We start from the raw sequence: 20,359 nt of genomic DNA, 5'->3' as shown, positions 1-20,359 counted from the left end.
TAGAGATATACATGGGGTGGCCCAGGCATAACCAAGAGTAGAATTTTACCAGAGGATATTTATTTCACTAATTTCTCTTTCTAGGTTAACATGGTTTTGTTTTTAATTTGTACAGTATTGCTGATGGACCATGTCTGGTTGCACCAGCCGGGTCACTTTACAACCCAACATGTAACATTACAGAGGGATGCATTACAGAGAAAATTATACAAGTGTAATTTTCTATCTTTTTGAATAAAAGCCACCTTGTTTTTTCACTTTGCCTACATGAAGATATTGGCCAAATGTTATAAATAAATTATCTAGAGCAAGACAGTAATTTCCCACTGACTGCCAAGAGATCTACATAGAGCTGGGCCTTATTGTTGTATCCTGCTAAGTGTATTGTTGTAGCCTGTGGGTCAAATTATGTGTTCAAAATTAGCTTATAAATCTAAAGATAAGGTACAGGTATAAGGCAGGAATGCAAGAAGCCTATAGGCCCCAAATCCTGGAAGACATTAGTTTGAGCATTTAAGGAAGTTAGGCCTATTAAGGCTTATCATAAGTAAGATGACCAACAATGAGCTTAAGTCGCAAGGTGGCACAAATTATATTTTTGCAATAAATCTGCTGAAATTGTGCATACTATGCTGACAGGTAACCAAAATGTCAGTTGATGCCAGGTTGGGTATTTTAGGATAGGAATATCAGCAGATGTTCGACTGCACAATTGTTATAGTAACCCCTTGATGTGTATGCTAATAAGTTTGAGATAATTCATATACTAACCTATAGAATAAAGACACCCCAACAATATCAGGTTGAGGATGCTAGTTATGGGCAAAGGAGGCTGAACACCCTTGTGAATATTCTGGTAGCCGTCAGAGCCTATGATAGGGCTAACCACAGCCTAGACCGTCTAGACCTTGACTGTTGGACTCATTTAGCACCCCTGTGGACCACCACCTGCCTCCCTACTCCTAGGTCTCCCCAAGGATTGTGTGAGTATGCATATGACATGACACTGGCCATAAAATTAATATTGCATGATTGCTACAGTCTTCTTTGGATCAGAACCTTTGTGTGTTTACTAACCTTTTAAATAAAACTCTTACCAATTCAGAAGCTTTTTCCTAAGTGTGAGTGTTGCAGCCGTGCTCATTGGGGTTTCCAATGTAACTGGAATTCTAATAACTCTGGGCCTGATCTTGGAACTGGAACCTCAGAATGTTAACTGGGAATTCTTAAGTAACTATAATCAATACACAAGCAATAGATCAGGCAACACTGTGCAAGTTCTAAGGTAAGTGCTTAAAATATTTTTATGATAAGCATTATTATTTGTATTACAGTAGCATTTATAGGACTTAATTAAGATCAGGCTTCATTGTGCTAGGCACTGTACAAAAACAGAGGAAGAAACAGCCCCTCCCTTGAAGCTATTACAATCTAAATTGATAAAGGATGGTATTACCCCCATTTTACAGACAGGGGACCTGAGGCACAGAAGGATTAAGCCCAGACTTTAAAGGGATGTGGGTGCCAATGGGAATTACGCACCTACATCTCTTTAATGATCTGGGCCAAAGTAACTTGCCCAAGGACACAGGGGAAATCTGGCAGAGCCAAAGTCCCAGTCCAGTGCTCTATGCACAATATCATCCTTCCTCCCCCTTTTCAAGAATGCACACATAGCAAAGAAAGTTACTGTAGTTCAGGCTTATTGCCAAGTGCCATACGCCACAGGATGTGGGGAGTGACCGAACATATGCGGAATCATTCTTTCAATTGTCTGGAGCTTAACTGGCAACCTTTTCTGTTGTTTTTGTTTGTTGGTTTCTTTCTGTTCCATGGTGATTACTTGTGTTTTATTCTTGTCTTGTGGTTAATGAGTCACCCCTGAGTGGACACGACTTTCATCTGAAAATGCAAGCAAGGAGCGGGAGCCTAGCAATGATCAGCAGATAAACTCAGTTTCAGAGGAAAGTCATGTGGTTGCTTTTTTGTTTTGTAATATCAAAATGGTCTCATCAAAGGGAAAGTAACATTCTGAATTGTCTAATTGTTGGGTTCTCTTTTCTTCCATGCTGTGTCTGCTCTCTTCTTATCCAGAGAGTGTTGAAGGGGACTTCACTCCATCTTTGCTGTTATATTCCATGTCCTCACCAGCCCTTCTGCTATGTCAGTGGTGTTAGCCTTGCGCACCCATTTGACATGGTCCCACACAAACATCTGGGGGCTTTCTCCCATGCTGTCCTTATGCAAGGAAGGACCTTCCTGAACTCATCCTCAATTACCCTCTTCACAATAAAGTTTCTCCTGAAAGTCCACCGCACCACGTCTATGAGATGTTTGCTGACAGTGACACATTTGAGAAGTAACTTGGGTACAGTTTACGTATCCAACATAATGTAGCTATATATTTGTTAACATAACTGTATGTATATTGCTCCTCCTCACCCACCCCCTGTCTGTTCATTTACTGGTTCATCTTTAGGTTGTGGAGACCTCAGGGCTGAGAACTTGCTTTCTTCTCTGTTTGGGAAGCACCTCACAAACTATGGGCACTACCAGAAATAAATAAAATTGCTTCCCACTTCTAATTGCCTTTGCCTTTGTGTTCTGGGTGAGAGAGCTGGGACAAAGTGAAGGATAATCTTTGAACTGTGCAATCTTTGTCTTGTTTCCCCTAGCTGTTGTGACTTATTAAATGGAGTTTTCATCCCACAAGAATCAAATGAACCAGATTCTAGCTTTGTCAATTCATGCCAGCTTGGAGTCCGGCCCAAATATCTTTTAGGATGCAGACCCTTTAAAATTCTTGTCTATATGGTAGATTTGTAGGCTGGATTAGGACATCCAGGCAGGTATAAACAAGGTCTGATTGAGCTCTCCCCTGACATCTAGTAATGAACTGGGAGAAAAGACCTCAGGAGCAGACTGTATCTGCACAAACACACCTACTCTGTCTAGGGCAGAGGCGGGCAAACTATGGCCCGTGGGCCACATCCGGCCCACGGGACCCTCCTACCCGGCCCCTGAGCTCCTGACTCAGGGGGCTGTCCCCAGACCCCTCCCCTGCTGTCCCCTCTCCTCCACAGCCTCACCTCACTGCGCTGCCAGCGCAATGCTCAGGGCGGCGAGCTTCTGGGGCAGCATAGCTGCAGAGCCCGGCCTGACCCAGTGCTCTGAGCTGCGCGGTGCATGGCTGGCTCCAGCCGGGCTCCAGCCACCAGTGCTCCAGGCAGCACGGTAAGGGGGCAGGGAGCAGGGGGCTTGGATAGAGGGGAGTTTGGGGTGGGGTGGCGTGGACAGGGGTCGGGGTGGTCAGAGGGTGGGGAACAAGTGGGTTGAATGGGGGTAAGGGCCCCGGGGGGGCAGTCAGGACGGAGGGGGAGTTGGATGGGGCAGTGGGGGACAGTCAGGGGCAGGGGTTCCGGGGGCAGTCAAGGAGAAGGGGTGATTGGGGGGGGCAATCAGGAATGAGAGGAGGGGTTGGATGGGGTGGTGGGGGGCAGTCAAGGGTGGGGGTTCCGGGGGCGGTCAGGGGTCAGGGGACAGGGAGTGGGAGGGGGGGTGGATGGGGTAGGAGTCCCTAGGGGTCAGGAGGCAAGAAGCGGGGGTGGGAGGAAGATCTGGGGCAGGGGCCTGGCCACGCTTGGCTGTTTTGGGGAGGCACAGCCTCCCCTAACCGGCCTGCCATACAATTTCCGAAACCCGATGCAGCCCTCAGGCCAAAAAGTTTGCCCGTCCCTGGTCTAGAGTATCAGCAGATAGATTTGTGTTACCAAAGTGATCAAGGTTGGCTGTTTTGGGTTAAAATTCACTTTACTCTATGTATCATATGACTTTTAAAAACAAGCTCTGTATTTGTGGATAATCTAAGCACTCTACCCAGATATACAGACACTCTTTTCTCAACCTGTGCATTACATGTTTTTTTTAACTTTCGCTTTAATAAATTTTTTAAATTTGAATGCCCACATAATGAAATGTTGTTATCCTGATGGCATGAGTAAAGGACAGGAGGACTGTACTCAATATGCCCAGATTGAGGGGTTCATCCTAACTTTTAATCTCCCTTGCTAAGCATGGGGTAGCGATGCCAATGCCAAGGGAGACTTCAGCTTTGACTCTCCCTAAAACTATTTGATCTCCTTCTCTAGTGTTTGAAGACAGAGCTGGCTAATTTCATTTGAGCGTTCTGGTCCATTCTCAGTGACAATTGGAGCTGAGTTTGCTGATAGGCTGATTTAAGGGGGCTAAGCTGTAAACCTAGTATAGAGATAGCATTGTTGTGAAAAGACAATGTAGAACAGAGCGCCCCCCTCCGGCCCCCCATCTAGTGAGATCACTGACAACTGGGCTAAAGGGTGGAACCTCAGAACATGGTATTGAAGAAAGAGGAGATGGTGATGGTGGTTGCTGTGTGCAGAAGTAGTGACTACAGCAGGGATCGGCAACCCTTGGCATGATGCCGGGCCCGTTTGTTTACCTGACGCATCTGCAGGTTCGGCCGATCGCGGCTCCCACTGGCCACGGTTCACCGTCCCAGGCCAATGGAGGCTGTGGGAAGCAGCGGCCAGCACATCCCTCGGCCCGCGCTGCTTTCTGCAGCCCCCATTGGCCTGGAGCGGTGAACCACGGAACAGTGGGAGCCGCGATTGGCCGACCCTGTGGATGCGGTAGGTAAACAAACCAACCCTGCCCGCCGGGGGTTTACCCTGGCGGGCCGTGTGCCAAAGGTTGCCGATCCCTGGACTACAGCAATGACAGCAACAAACAGTGGCAGAGATTGCAGTGACTCTGATGAGCAGAGGCACCACTTAACCATCAAGGGCAGGGAGGCAAACCCACCCAAATGCATCTGCAGACTCTGGGGACATTGCTGACCTCAGACAACAAACTGTGAGTTGGGTGCTACAGAGGGAAAAGGGGAGTGCCAGTGGCACATTAGCCACTGGGCCAACGGGGCCCGTGCCCAGGGTCTCCAGCCAATTGGGAGGCCCTGGAAAAATGGGCACCCCCATGTCCTGCTTTGCCTGCCTGCCCGGTGCTCCTGCTGTGGGGGGGAGCAGAGTAAGGGCGCGGGAGCTTCCCCTGCCCCCAACCTGGCAGTCTTGCTGGAGAGTGGGTGAAGCCTCAGTGCCCCGACCCTGCTCCCCCTGGCAGGAGTGCTGGGTGGGCGGGCGGGGGCAGGAGAAGCCCCTGGGCCCCAACCCTGCTCCCCAGCAGGAGCACTGGGAGGAGGGGTGGGGGAGAGGCCTGCAGGTGGAAGGGGTGGTGTGGGGCCCCCACTTGCTCTGACCCAGGGCCCCCAAAAACCGTAATCCACCTCTGGGGAGTGGCATGTTAAAGAGACATTTGTCTCTTGAACTTTCACAGTGCAAGGTGGAAAACAGAGAAAAACTACACTGCCCAAGATGCTATGGGGTGAGAGTTTTACTTATTGGTTGCCTACTTTCAAGTCATAGTTGCAGTATTTTGCCAAATTAATACTGTGTTTTCTTCTTTTAATAAAGGTTTTCTTTTGTTATACCCAGACTCAGTGCTTGTGAGTGGGGAAGTATTGCCCCTCTCCCCATGGTGGTGTTTAGTTTTCCCAGATTACCGAGTGGGGCTCCATCCTGTTCTGTTTTATATTGTTCAGAGGAACCCCTGGCTATTGAACCCATCACTCCCTGGCAGAGTTACATAGGTACTCAATGAGTCCCTTCCAATGTAATTCCCAGGAGCCTGATTTCCATATATGGAGATCAGTCTGGGCAAAAGTCACTGACTCTTCCTCTGGAAGACCACCAGCAGCTGACCATACAGCATAGCCGTTTATGGTGCTAGAAAAGAGGCAGCCCCCTTCCTTTGCAATAAGGAATAGTCTTCATGGGTACAGAAGACTGTAGGCTAGCAAAACAGCTGTTGGCTAACAGCACCACTGGTTGGTTTCCGCTGAAAGAGCACACGTTAGCAGAGCCGCTCCCCCACCCATCACATCAAAAGTGGCACCTTAGGCGCTGACTCCCTGGGTGCTCCGGGGCTGGAGCACCCACGGGGAAAATTTGGTGGGTGCAGAACACCCACCGGCAGCTCCCCGCCCCACGCCCGGCCCAAGCTCGCCTCCGCCTCCTCCTCTGAACGCACCACCCAGCTCTGCTTCTCTGCGCCCCCGCCCCCCCCCCAGCTTCCCACAAATCAGCTGTTCGCGCAGGAAGCCGGGGAGGGCTGAGAAGCAGGCGGCGGCTTCACACTCAGGCCGAGGGTGGCGGAGGTGAGCTGGGGCGGGGAGTGGTTCCCCTGCGCGCCCCCCCCCCCCAGGTTACCTGCTGCGGTGTGGGCGGCCCTCCTCGCGCCCCCCCACCCCAGCTCACCTCCGCCTCCCAGGGTCTGAGTGGGAAGCCGCTGCCTGCTTCTCAGCCTGCCCCAGCTTCCCATGTGAACAGCTGATTCGCGGGAAGCCTGCGGGGGCAGAGAAGCAGAGCAGGGCGGAGCGTTCAGGGGAGGAGGCGGAGTGGAGGTGAGCTGGGGCCACGGGTGGGACGGGGAGCTGCCAGTGGGTGCTCTGCACCCACCAAATTTTCCCCTTGGGTGCTCCAGGGCTGGAGCACCCATGGAGTCGGCGCCTAAGGTGCCACTTTCAGCCGGTTAAATTTAGAAGCCCTTTTAGAACTGGTTGTCCCTCACAGAACAACCAGTTCTAAAAGGGCTTCTAAATTTAAGAACCGGTTCTAGCGAACCTGTGTGAAGCGGCTCCAGCTCACCACTGCTTAAAGTGCTGAACCTCTCAAGGAGAGCAGGTTTCCAGCCAAAGATGGCAGCATTGTCATCACTCACATGTTATTTTCAATAATCTTGGTTTGGACAGCCACAGACCACACATTAAAGAACAACAAACGAACAAGCAAGCAAACAAACAGATTGCCAATGTCACTCACGTAATGGCTTTGGGGGTAAATTTCACCAACAATTCATTCAAACCCACCACGGTAAACTATTTTCCTCTTTACAATTTCAATTTTCACAGGGAAATAAACTTGAAAAAACCCCTGTTCCTGAGTGGAAAGAGGACAGAGGGCAGAAGCTCAAGCCTTATTCAGCTTCATAAGTGAAAAGAAGGTACTGTGAATGGTTGGCTTTAAAGGTGCAATGAAAAGAAAATAATGGATGTGGTTAGCCTTTCCCCCGGGTTTAACAGATTTAATGGAAGAGGCCAGTTTGTCATGCTTACACCATGTCCCAAAGGGACCCTCCAAATTTGGGTGTCCAACCTGAGACACTTTTGAGTGTGGTTTTTTTGGTGAGCCCTCCCAGCTACTCTTAAGGTCACCTGAAGTGGTGGGCACTGAGGTTCTCTGAAAACCAGTCCCACAGGGTTTCAAGTTAGGCATCCAAAAATCCATGGCCACATTGGGTTCCTATTTATTTTTCCTTTGTAGAAAGAAAAGTAGGAAAAACAAGAGCCTGATCCTATTTGATGCTGAGCACCTTTAATGTCCCGTGAAGGTGTTACAGTAGGACTACACCTTGCAGGATGCATGTAAGTGTAATGGTTCTTGACTTCTGGAGCTCCCTGGAATGCTGCGGAAACATGCTCCTCAATAACCTCTGAATGAGGGACAGCCTGCTGACTTCTGTGCCAAGGACCCACTCCATGGGCAGGTGGGCAGGTCCATGGCTCCATATTCTCCCTGTATAACCCCATCCCCTGCTGGGCACTATGTGCCCTGGGGGGCAGTAGGCATGGAAAAATCTCTATGGTTTCCTGAATGCAAAAGCTGCAGTTCTTCCTAGCCCTTGCATAGACAGTGCAAGGGAGAGGCTGTTGTCTTGTGCCCCACCCTTCCTCATTGCAGACTCATGTAAGTACCAGACACTGAATAATCAGACTATAAAAAGAGGCGGAGAAACGTCTGGCTGCAGGTTCAGCCTCATAAACCCTGGGGTTTACAGCGCTGTTTACGTTGTCTGAATTTGCCATGACAATCGTATGATATTTCATGTCCTTGTAGTTTCCATTTCTCTGAACTTGGTCATTGTAATTCATCTGCTGTTATGGAGATAGACTTGGGTTTTCCCAGCTCTGCTCTCTTTGGCTGCAATCTCATCTGAATTTTTAAATAAGAAGGCTAACAGATGGGTGAGAAAATTCCAGGAACACCTAGACATTGCAGGAAGTGATGCAGATGATTTTATATGCCTCACTCTGAGTCAGAGCTGAACCAGTGATGCTCCCTTTATCCCTGGAGGGTAGGGGACACAGTGCTAATCAAGCTGCCATGTTTTGTATGAGATGTAAAACCACGGTACTGAACACCTTAACTGTGTGGACATAAACTTCTTGAAGAAAGGAAATTTTGGGCAGTGATGCAAACGGGAGCCAGAATATGGCCTTTTTTGTTTAGATAGATATTCCCGCCCATAAAAAAGTAAAGACAGAAATATGCTTGTAAATAAATATCACCCCCACAATGAAACAAAAACACCAGTTTATGAGATGAGGTACACAAAGGTTTGAAAGTTAAGAAAAATATAAAGCTGAGTCTTAAAATAAAAAATGATTGGAAGTCAGGATAGGGTTCATAGTTAAGAAGCTGTGAACACTCTTAATTTATAAATTAATATTGGCTGTGTGCTAATACCTACTTGTCCAAGCACCATTGTGCTAGGCACTATACAAACACATAACAAAATGATGGTCTCGGCCTCAAAGAATTTGCAATCTAAGAATAAGACGAGACAACAGATGGCTACAACAGACAGACAGGGTGAGCACAATGTGACAATGATATTCTGTTTTCTAGATGACCCTTGTGGTCCATTCTAGCCCTATGATTCTATTCTATTTAACCTAGACACTGTATTCTATCTTAGGGTTACCTAGAGTAACTCATCACTGTAGTGTCTAGGCTCAGATCCAAAAAGGGACTTAGGCATTGTAATGATCACTGTTGTAGAGCCTAACTGGAACAGTATTGGGATTCACAAAGCCTGAAGTTTGCAATGTACACTCCTGGCCCAGTGTTTGCAAGCCCAGGCCTGCAAACGGTGAATATTGACCCCCGCTTTAGAATTTCTGGACCTGGGTCTCTCAGCCATGCTCAGGCATCTACACTGAATTCCGAAAACCTGAGTTAAACCAGCCTATCACAAGCTTCCTAGCACCCTCACCAGCTGTAGCCTCTCTAGCCCTTTGTTTGTGATGCAGTGTGGGAAAACGTGTATGTCCACTCTGCATGTTACAGGAAGCAGTTGCAGGCCACCAACATATGCAGCTGAGCCGTCTTTTGGGTCTCCATGCTCCCTGCAACTGAAGCCAGCAACATGGAGGAGTCACCATTTGAAGAACTTGTCTTGCTAGAGCTTTCACTTCTGTTTCAGGAAATGGGCCGAACCTCCATGAGATGCAGGTGGATGTTTTGGTGGCGTTTTCTGACCCAGCGAAGGCACCTGTCGGAGGAGGAGGTTGAGAATGATAAAGACATGGCAGACTTGAACAGGCTGCTGCTGCTCATGACTCCTGGTAGAGCCGCAGATGCCCCCTGTGTAGACCAGCATATCTGGTGCAGAGTCACAAGCACAGATTATTGGGCTCACATCATCATGCAGCCCCATCAGTGGGAACAGAACTTTTGCACCAAGAAAGCTACATTTCTGAAGCTTTGTAAGCTGCTTTCCCTGATCCTCTAACATCACGACATATGCATGAGGGCAGCCTTGCTGGTCCAAAAACAGGTTGCTATAACCAGCTTCAAGCTGGCTACCCTGGACTGTTACAGGTCTGTTACTAACCAGTGTGGTGTTGGAAAGTGGACTCTGGGAAAAGTGGTGTCTGATGCAATCAGGTGTGTGATTGACCCAGAGGTGGTGGGCATAAACCATATTCCTGAAGTAAATGCTGGTTTTGAGAGAATGGAGTTTCCAAACTGTGCTGGGCCCATTGATCATTGATAGGACTCATGTGCCTATAGTTTGCCCTCCTCAAGGATCACATGAGTACATAAACCACAAAGAGTACTATCCCATTGTTATGCAGGCCCTCATGGACCAGAGGCCAAGTTATGGACACCAACATGGGCTGTATTAGAAAAGTTCATGATGCTATCGTTTTCCACTGATCAGGAGTCTACCTTCTTTGTCAGACTGGGACACCCTTCCCACCAAATGACAACTGGAGTTACTGCTCCACTGTTATTCTAAGGGAGCTTGTGCCCCCCCTTTTGCCTTGGCTTATGAAACCTCCTGATCTCAGAGGACCTGCCAAAAGAAGGTTTAATTACACCCTCAGTTAGCGTAGAATCGTGGTTGAACATATGTTTGGCAGATAGAAATCCCACTGGTGCTGTTTACAGAACTGTTTGGACTCCAGTGTTGTCAATGCTGTCTGCATTATCGTAGCTTGCTGTGCTCTCACAATCTTTATGAAGCCAAAGGTGAGCCATTTTCCCCTGAGTCGAGCTATGACAGTAATGGATTATTGAACCAGTATACTCAGCCAGAAAGGGCACCTGTCACAGCTGGAGAAGAATGCATCCAGCTAATGGAAATCAGGGATGCTCTATCCATTATGGCCTTGCATGGACCAATAGAAGAGGGATGATAGTACATTTATGAATGTGTTTGTGCAACAAAGTAAACAGTAAATAAGGTACTGTCACTGTAGGCAATGAATGGAGGGGTTGATTGTTATGATTTTTAATTATGGGTGAGATGACTGTGTATGAAATGGGGTCAGGTGCACTGTGTGGCAAGAAATGTGGGTTTTCATCATGGACTGGTGTAAATAGATGTATGGAGAAATTGTGTTTGGAAACAGCTTCCCAGTTGTGCCGTATCATATATTTGTCTTTATTATTCAAAATACTGTTGTCAAGGTTCCTTCCCCACTCTGAACTCTAGGGTACAGATGTGGGGACCTGCATGAAAGACCCCCTAAGCTTATTCTTACCAGCTTAGGTTAAAAACTTCCCCAACGTACAAACTTTGCTTTCTCCATCTCCAGTGCATGCTTCCTCTCTTTTTCCTTCTCCTCCAGTTCTTTTTCTCTTGCCTCCATAGCTCTCCTGTGGGCAGCCTCCTGGGCTTTTTCTGCCTCTTTCGCTGCCTCCATAGCTCTCTGGTGGGCAGCTTCTTGGGCTTTTTCTGCCTCTTTCACTGCCTCCAGTCTGGTTAACTCCAGTTTGTGTTGTGCCTTGGTTTCTGTCATCCTAGCCTCTCTGTTTTTAACTAACATTATACTGGAGAGTTAGAAAGAAAACCACAAAACAAAACCAAAAAACTTGGCTTGTAAAATTTTGCTGTGCTGTAACGTGATACCTGTGTTCTCTGATAGCTATTCTCACTTTACAGAAAAATTCTTTGTTATGCTTGCTGCCCCGTCCCCCAGGCAGAGACACAGAATCTACAGCTGCAATCCTCTTTTACAAAACCTTTTAAAATTCTGCTGTGCTTCTGGTTCAAAATGATCTCAAAATGATCCCACCACTCTGCCACCATGTCAAGGTTCCTTCCCCACTCTGAACTCTAGGGTACAGATGTGGGGTCCTGCATGAAACGCCCCCTAAGCTTATTCTTACCAGCTAAGGTTAAAAACTTCCCCAACATACAAACTTTGCCTTGTCTTTGAACCCTATGCTGCCACCACCAAGCGTGTTAAACAAAGAACAGGGAAAGAGACCACTTGGAGACATCTTCCCCCAAAATATCCCCCCAAGCCCTACACCCCCTTTCCTGGGGTAGGCTTGATAAAAATCCTCACCAATTTGTACAGGTGAACACAGACCCAAACCCTTGGATCTTAAGAACAATGAAAAAACAATCAGGTTCTTAAAAGAAGAATTTTAATTAAAGAAAAGGTAAAAGAATCACCTCTGTAAAATCAGGATGGTAAATACCTTACAGGGTAATCAGATTCAAAACATAGAGAATCCCTCTAGACAAAACCTTAAGTTACAAAAAGACACAAAAACAGGAATATACATTCCATCCAGCACAGCTTATTTTACCAGCCATTAAACAAAAGGAAATCCAACGCATTTCTAGCTAGATTACTTACTAACTTTACAGAAGTTCTGAGTCTGCATTCCTGATCAGTTCCTGGTAAAAGCATCACACAGACAGACCCTTTCATAGAATCATAGAATATCAGGGTTAGAAGGGACCTCAGGAGGTCATCTAGTCATCTATGGAGCTGTGGGGCAGTCAGCTTCAGATCATGTAAGGTGCCCCTTACCTCTTTCCCCCCCACCCCCATCTCCACCCAGGTTGGGAAGTAAAGCTCTGCAGATAAACTTTCGAACTCTGGGGCTGCCCTGACCAGGGACAGAGACTTTTGGGTCATTGGACTTTTGGGACTTTGGGTGATTTGGGGTTGCTGGACTCAAGAACCAAAGGGAAAGGGCATGCCCCAATTTGCTTGGGGTGGGTTTTTTTTGCTCATGGGTTGTGTTACGAATCCTGTTGGTGGTGTTTCCCCAACATAATGCCACATTGTTTCTCTCTGTTATTAAAAGGCTTTTTGTTACACTCAACTATGTGCTTGCGAGAGGGGAAGTATTGCCTCTTGGAGGCGCCCAGCTGGGGTGGTATATATTTGTCACAGGTCACTGGGTGGGGACTCGAGCCGGTTTGCATTGTGTTATTGGAATGAATCCCCTAGATACTGAACCCAGCCATTGTTGCTGCCAACTCTGGCGGGCAGAAGGGTTACACTATGATTAAGTGTTATTTACGCCTCATAACACAAGAACTAGGTATCACCAAATGAAATTAATAGACAGCAGTTTTAAAAGAAACAAAAGGAAGTATTTCTTCACACAATGCACAGTCAACCTGTGGTACTCTGCCAGAGGATGTTGTGAAGGCCAAGGGCATGGCTAAACTTACAGATGTAGAGCGCTTTGAATTAAACCCGCCTTCAGAGAGCGTAGTAGGGAAAGCGCTGCCGTCTGTCCACACTGACAGCTGCAAGCGCACTGGTGTGGCCACATTTGCGGCACTTGCAGCGGCATTGGGAGGGGCGCATTGTGGTCAGCTGTCCTACAGAGCACTCTTCCCATCCTGGTGCTGTGGCTTGTGGGAAGGGAGTGGGGGCTGCGGGGCACTCTGGGTCCTATCCCAATGCCCCGTGATGCATCAGTTCACATCCCAGCAATCCCTGTGCTTCCGTCCACATTTGGCGCCATCTTTCAACGTTTTTTGTACTGTGCACTCTGTCTTCCCTTTCGGTCTGCGGGAATGGAGCCCGAACTGCTGAGGAATATGTTGACGAGTCTCATCGGCACATCATGTTTGGCAGTTGAGTTATTCCTTAAGATCCAAACTGACGGTGATGACTCCAACGATGATATCGACTTGAGTAACGCACACGACACGAAATTGCTTGTGGCATTCACAGACATGCTCACCACCATGGCACACTGCTTCTGGGCTCGGGAAACAAGCACTGAGTGGTGGGATCACATCGTCATGCATGTCTGGGATGACGAGCAGTGGCTGCAGAACTTTCGGATGAGAAAAGCCACTGTCATGGGACTGTGCGAGGAGCTCGCCCCCACCCTGTGGCACAAGGACACGAGATTGAGAGCTGCCCTGCCGGTGGTGTGTGGCTATTGCAATCTGGAAGCTGGCAACTCCAGATAGCTACCGATCGGTCACTAACCAGTTTGGAGTGGGAAAGGCGACCTTTGGAATCGTGTTGATGCAAGTTTGCAGGGCCATTAATCGCATCTTGCTCACAAAAACCATGACTCTGGGCAGCGTGCATGACATTGTGGCTGGCTTTGCACAAATGGGTTTCCCTAACTGCGGAGAGGCCGTAGATGGGACGCATATTCCAATTCTGGCACCAGCCCACCTAGCTTCTGAGTACATTAATCGGAAGGGGTATTTCTCTATGGTTCTCCAGGCGCTTGTGGATCACAGTGGGCATTTCATTGACATTAACGCAGGCTGGCCAGGAAAGGTGCATGACACACGCATCTTTTGGAACACTGGCCTGTTCAGGAAGCTGCAAACCAGGGCTTTTTTCCCAGACCAGAAGATCACCATAGGGGAAGTCGAAATGCCTATTGTGATCCTTGGAAACCCCGCTTACCCTTTAATGCCATGGCTCATGAAACCCTACACAGGGAGCCTTGACAGTAGCAAGGAGCGGTTCAACAATAGGCTGAGCTGGTGCAGAATGACTGCTGCGTGCTGTACGCTCCATAACATTTGTGAAGAGAAGGGTGAAAGATTCACTCAGGCATGGAACTCGGAGGTTCAACTCCTGGAGGCTGAATTTGAACAGCCAAGGAGCAGGGCTATTAGAGGGGCCCAGCGCGGGGCTGCAAGGATTAGGGATGCCTTGAGGGAGCAATTTGAGGCTGAAAGCCACCAGTAATGTTTGGTGCCCTGCACGGGAGTGAAGTGCAGTGGTTCCAATGTTAGTAGGAATCTGTGTTTGCTATGCTGACTTGCAGTGCCTGTTTCTTTCCTGGGCTAAGGTATCTTTTACTTTATGCAATAATAAAGAATATTTTCAAAGCCAAAAAATCCATTTATTGAAAAGAAAATTCATTTATTGAAAAGAAACACAACTACTTGGGAAACAGAAAGGGCAAGGGGGTGGGGTGGGGAACGGTACAATCACAGATTTGCGTATGTCCTGTTATCGTACTCAGCCTTCCTGTCTGGAGTGCTGCGCAATGAGTGCTGCACTTCAGGATGGCTATAATGCATGGTGATGGGGGTTGAATGCAGAGGGTCAGGGTTGTAGTTTTCAGGACTGGGGGGTGAAGCTACAGGTGTTGGAGGCAGCTGGTGGCGATAAGAACCCAGATGTTGGGGAAAGTGGGGTGGAGGTGACATGGGGGCACAAGGGAAAGAGTTTTGGGACAAGGGCTGCAGTGGGGGGCGGGCACAGTAGTGCTCCACCTGCATGGGTACGAGTGCCTGGCTCAAGTCCGCTTGGCACTCCATGATGCTTTGCTGCCGGAGCTCTGCACTTTTGTGCCGGTGCTCCTCATTCTGCTGGCAGATCTTCCTTTCACTCTCCCTCCACTCCTGCATTTCTAGATTCTCGTTAAGGGACTGCTGCATTACTTCCTGCAGCATGTCTTCTTTGCTTCTACATGGCCTCTTCCTAATTCTTTGGAGTCTTTCAGCTGGTGATAACAGATGGCTGAGATCTCAAGGTTGCATCTCTAAAGGCAAAATGCAACACTTAACAGAGGCTGCATTGTTCACACCAGACAGAGAAATGATTCCCCCATACTTAAGGGCAAGCACAGTTTACACAATAGCATAATTTGCCCATCCCAAAGCAAGTGCACATAACCCATGGGAGCCCCAAAATGGTGAATAAGCACTGGGTCAAGGGGAACTGATTGTTTCACGGCTGTGCTATTCTCTGGGTTTCTGTGCCTTGGGGAGAGCCAACAGCTGCAGGGGGCCCCTACACTGAACACTCTCCCCACATTTTCTACAGGAGTTCATCCTGGAAGATATCTCACTGCTGAGGGTGACCTGGGAAGCAAGGGAGGGTCTTCTACTACAATGCGGCTTCCGCCCTGGCCCATATGCAGCTTGCCTGTGTGCAGCAATGGTCCTCCCACCCCCACAACACAATGGCGCGGACATGTTAGCCTGACTGAGGCAAGGACCACAGTGGCTCTCCCAAGAAACCTGTGCAAGCGCATTGCCCAAGTTCTGGATGAGACCTTTGAAGAGATCACTGAGGCCAATTACTGCGATGTGAGAGAGCACATCAACGCCCTATTCTGCATCTAGGCATGCATGCAGCCCCAACCCTCCTCGCCCCAAGAGCCCGCACCAAATAACTTCCTTCCCAAAATAAAAGCCGCTTACCGGGAACCTCCTCTGGTGTTCGTCCTTCCCCAAGCACCAGCAGCCGCGACTGGCTACCTTCCTCCTGGCTTGAGAACAGCTCCTGGCTGCATGCTTCTAGGGATTCCGGGGTGTCTTCCTCCCTTAGCACCCTTGCTCCCGCTTTCCTCCTCCTCCCCGTGCCTTGTTGAACTGGGCTCTGAAGTATCCATGGTGGTCCTCGGAGTGGAGGTGGGGTCACCCCCAAGTATCATGTCCAGCTCTTTGTAGAAATGGCAGGTTGCAGGGGCAGCACCAGAACGGCTCTTTGCCTTGAGGGCTTTGTGGTAGGCATTCCGCAGCTCCTTCTCTTTAATCCAGCACTGCAGTGCGTCCAGGTCATGGCCCCTTTCCAGCATGTCCCTTGATATCTGCCAGAAGGTATCGCAATTCCTACAGCTGGAGCGCAGCTGGGACTGGACAGCTTCCTCCCTCCAGACACTGATGAGGTCCAGCACCTCACCATTGCTCCATACTGGGGATTGCCTGGTGTGTGGAGGCATGGTCACCTGGAAAGATTCTCTGAAGCATTCCATGCCTGGAAGGGGATTTTCAAAATTCCCAGAGAATTTAAAGGGCAGGTCTGATGGTTGGTCACCTGAGGGCAGGGCAGTAGAGTTCAAAGTGATGACCAGAGTGGCTAGAACAGGCATTGTGGGACACTTCTGGAGGCTGATCAGAGCTCAACAGACCAGAGCGTCCACACTGGTGCTGCAGTGCTCCAGTGGGGGTGCATCAAACGTTATTCCACTCGCCGGGGTGGATTACTAGGAGCGCTCGAGCTGCGGAATCCGGGTGCCTTATGTGCCTTGCCAGTGTGGACATGTCGTGAGTTAGGGCACCCAGGGCTGCTTTAATGTGCTCTAACTCGCAAGGGTAGCCATGCCCCAAGACTATAACAGGGCTCAAAAAAGAACTAGAAAAATTCATGGAGGGTAGGTCCATCAATGGCTATTAACCAGGATGGGCGGGGATGGTGTCCCAAGCCCCTGTTTTCCAGAACCTGGGAATAGGAGCCAAGGTATGGATCACTTGATGATTACCTGTTCTGTTCATTCCCTCTGAAGCATTGATCATTGGCCACTATCGAAAGACAGAATACGAGGCTAGATGGACCCTTGATCTGACCCAATATGGCTGTTCTTAAAGTAAATCTGTTAAGCGCAGAGACATAATGGAAACACACTACAGACATAAAGAAAGCCCTGGTCTAAACCCTGTGGAAAAATATTACCCAATCACATGGCAACTAAAAGCAGACAAAACACTTCATTTAAAACCCACAGATAGCACAGCTCAAAATCATCACACCCAAGCTCTTTTTCACACCCAGCAAACCAAAAACTAACTCCTCAGACTTAAAAGCAAGTGTACATAGCCATAGGCTTTCCTTTGAACCAGACCAGAGTCCAGAGAAACCCTGCCAACATTTCAAGTTGCTATTCATCTGTATGACCCGTGTTGTCTAGGGAAGCCCACGCTGAAAATGGCATATCTTGTAAGATTCATTGCAATTTTGTAAAATTGGTATCAATAATATTATAACTGGTCACCCACATGCCATACAGCATCACAGTCCGGAAGAAAGCTGCTTGGCAGTGTGTCACCTAGAGTTGGTGGCATGTTCTAGGCTCCTCAGAGAGCATACAGGCTACTGTCCTCCTGGTCTAAAAAATGCCAGGCGGGAACCGACAAAATCTTCCCAAGCATCAGTGGCTCCGGTGGTGTTAATAGGGAAGCATCATCCATTCATCCCAGTGTGCAGGACAACTGACAGACACCATTGGGAAAGGAACTGTCAGCCTTAAGGGAGGAACAAAAATGGCTCTGAAGATAAAGCAGAATAAGCGAGAGAGAAAAGACAATTGTTTTATGGTAAATCTACTGACTACAAAGATTGGGAGCAAAAACATAACAAAAACACAGTACCTACACAAAGAAAACCCTTCTCTAAAGTCTTTGGAAAAGAGCAGCCCCATCATGAGAGCAACTGAAACCGGACATGGGGCTTCACTGCTGGGGTTCAGCACACCAAACCCACAAATAGCACAGCTCCTAAGAACCACACCCAAGCTTTTTTCTCCCCCAAAGCAAAACAAGCACAAAACTAACCACTCAGACTGTGCACCCTTCCCCTGCTCTTCTCAGGAAGAGCAAGACACTCTTCTACAGCAGAAAGCAGCTGCCATAGAACAGCACTCTCCGCCATTGTCATGCTCAGAAGGAAACACTACAGCTCCTCATTGTGGCTAGCAAGATCAGCTTGTGTCATAAATATAAAGGGAAGGGTAAACCCCTTTAAAATCCCTCCTGGCCAGAGGAAAACTCCTCTCACCTGTGTAACCCTTCTGCCCATCAGAGTTGGCAGCAACAAGGGCCGGGTTCAATATCTAGGGGATCCATTCCAATAACACAATGCAAACCGGCTCGAGCCCCACCCAGTGACCTGGGACAAATATATACCACCCCCGCTGGGCGCCTCCAAGAGGCAATACTTCCCCTCTCGCAAGCACATAGTCTGAGTGTAGCAAAAGCCTTTTAATAACAGGGAGAAACAATGTGGCATTATGTTGGGGAAACACCACCAACAGGATTCATAACACAACCCATGAGCAAAAAAAAAACCACCCCAAGCAAATTGGGGCATGCCCCTTTCCCTCGGGTTCTTGAGTCCCAGCACCCAAACGTCTCTTGAGTCCAGCAATCCACAAATCACCCAAAGTCCAAAAAGTCCAGCCCCAGAGTTCAAAAGTTCATCTGCATAGTGTTACTCCCCAGTCTGGCTAAAATGTGCGTGTGTGTGGGGAAAAGGGGTAAGGGGCACCTTACGTGTCCTGAAGCTGACTGCCCCACAGGGCTCTGCTCTGCTACGCTGTCTCACGAACGGCTCTGCTCCACCACGACCGGCTCCACTCTGCACCGCTCGCCGTCTCACGAACAGCTCTGCTCAGCTCGCCGTCTCACGAACACACCACTGTCTCACGAACGGCTCCACTCCACCACGACCGGCTCTGCTCTGCACCGCTTGCTGTCTCAAGAACAGCTCTGCTCAGCTCGCCGTCCCACGAACAGCTCTGCTCAGCTCGCCGTCTCACGAACACACCACTGTCTCACGAACGGCTCTACTCCACCACGACCGGCTCCACTCCGCACAGCTCGCCGTCTCACGAACAGCTCTGCTCAGCTCGCCGTCCCACGAACAGCTCTGCTCAGCTCGCCGTCTCACGAACACACCACTGTCTCACGAACGGCTCTACTCCACCACGACCGGCTCCACTCCGCACAGCTCGCCGTCTCACGAACACACCGCTGCACTCTAGATCTTCTGGCTCCCCACTACTTGACACAGTGCTCAGTGATTTCAGCTCTTAATGATTTCAGCTCATAGTAGTGGGGGCCTTAGTGCTGGTGCACCTTAAGGCCAAAGTGAATGCAGCACAGTACCTGTAGCAAGACTCTTAATAGACCCAAAATTAGCTCTGACATTCCACAGTGGAGAGAGACAGAGGTGCAATTGGTGCTTCAGGCCCTCACAAAGGGGCCCACACCACCAGGTACTAATACCTGTCTCAAGTCTCTCTCAATTCACACAGTTTTGGAACCCATGACCCTTGCCTAGCGAATGCTACTTAGTTGATGGTGAGTCCCTCCATCATAGCAAAAGGCCAAGTACAGTTCCAAGCACAGTTCCCATAATCAGGGTAATAACAATTTATTCTTCCTGCCCCAATAACAGAGACACTGAGGATCCCACAGCAGCCGAAGTGACCATTTGGGCAGCTATGGCCTCAGTCTAGGCGGGGTGGGTGTGCCTATGCAAATGAGATCAGCCCCTAAAGTTTTTTTTTCCACAACTTGCCACACCTCACCACCAGATGTCAGGGTGGAGCTCACCCTGACACTGCTTACATCCTCCCCCCAGCCGAGAATTTGTCGTCCCGACAAATCACACGCCCTTTATACCAACTCATTGGTTTCCTCCAAAGGGCCTCAGGAAGCCCACTTTAGCTTCCACAAGCCTGTGTGCTAAATGTATTGGCTCCTCACTAGTCACCCCAGGTGCATCATAAGTTAACCGTTTCACTGGTCTTATCACCCTGTCTCGTCTATTGAGACTCTCTGTTGCCGAGGTAGGGGGAACATCCTCTTGAGTGACGGATGGAGAGGCTTCCCTGGAGGGTCCCTCGGCTACTGGCGTAGGCCCCTGCACTCCTAGTTCTAACGCTGGAGGGTCCAAGGTGCCCAGGGCATCCTCTACCTGTGTGTCTCCATTGTCCAATAACCTGTGTGTGTCATCACAGGGGGGTCTCATCAGCGGCACCGGGGTGTCAGAAAGGGGCCTAAATAATTCCGCCATGGGGTTTAGGGCGGAAGAGGGAAAACTCTCGTTTGGTTCAGCTGATCGAGTCTGAAATCTTGTCTCCATCCCAGGATACACCAGGGTTGTGTCTTCCTCCTCAGACTCACTCTCAGATGTGCAGAATAGGGGTAAGTTAGCTGCAGGGGGCCCGCTGTCTGT

The 20,359-nt window shown here is 49.0% G+C and overlaps 1 pseudogene; it reads right to left on the bottom strand.

Moving 5' to 3' along the window:
* Positions 1-17,950: 17,950 nt before the first annotated feature.
* Positions 17,951-18,139, bottom strand: LOC141983552 (small nucleolar RNA U3; annotated as a pseudogene).
* Positions 18,140-20,359: the final 2,220 nt, after the last annotated feature.

The sequence above is a fragment of the Natator depressus genome, chromosome 2 (genome assembly GCF_965152275.1).
Source record: "Natator depressus isolate rNatDep1 chromosome 2, rNatDep2.hap1, whole genome shotgun sequence".
Lineage (NCBI taxonomy): Eukaryota > Metazoa > Chordata > Testudines > Cheloniidae > Natator > Natator depressus.
The sequence above is the reverse complement of the archived record's forward strand: the minus strand, read 5'-3'. Positions and strand labels throughout refer to the sequence as shown.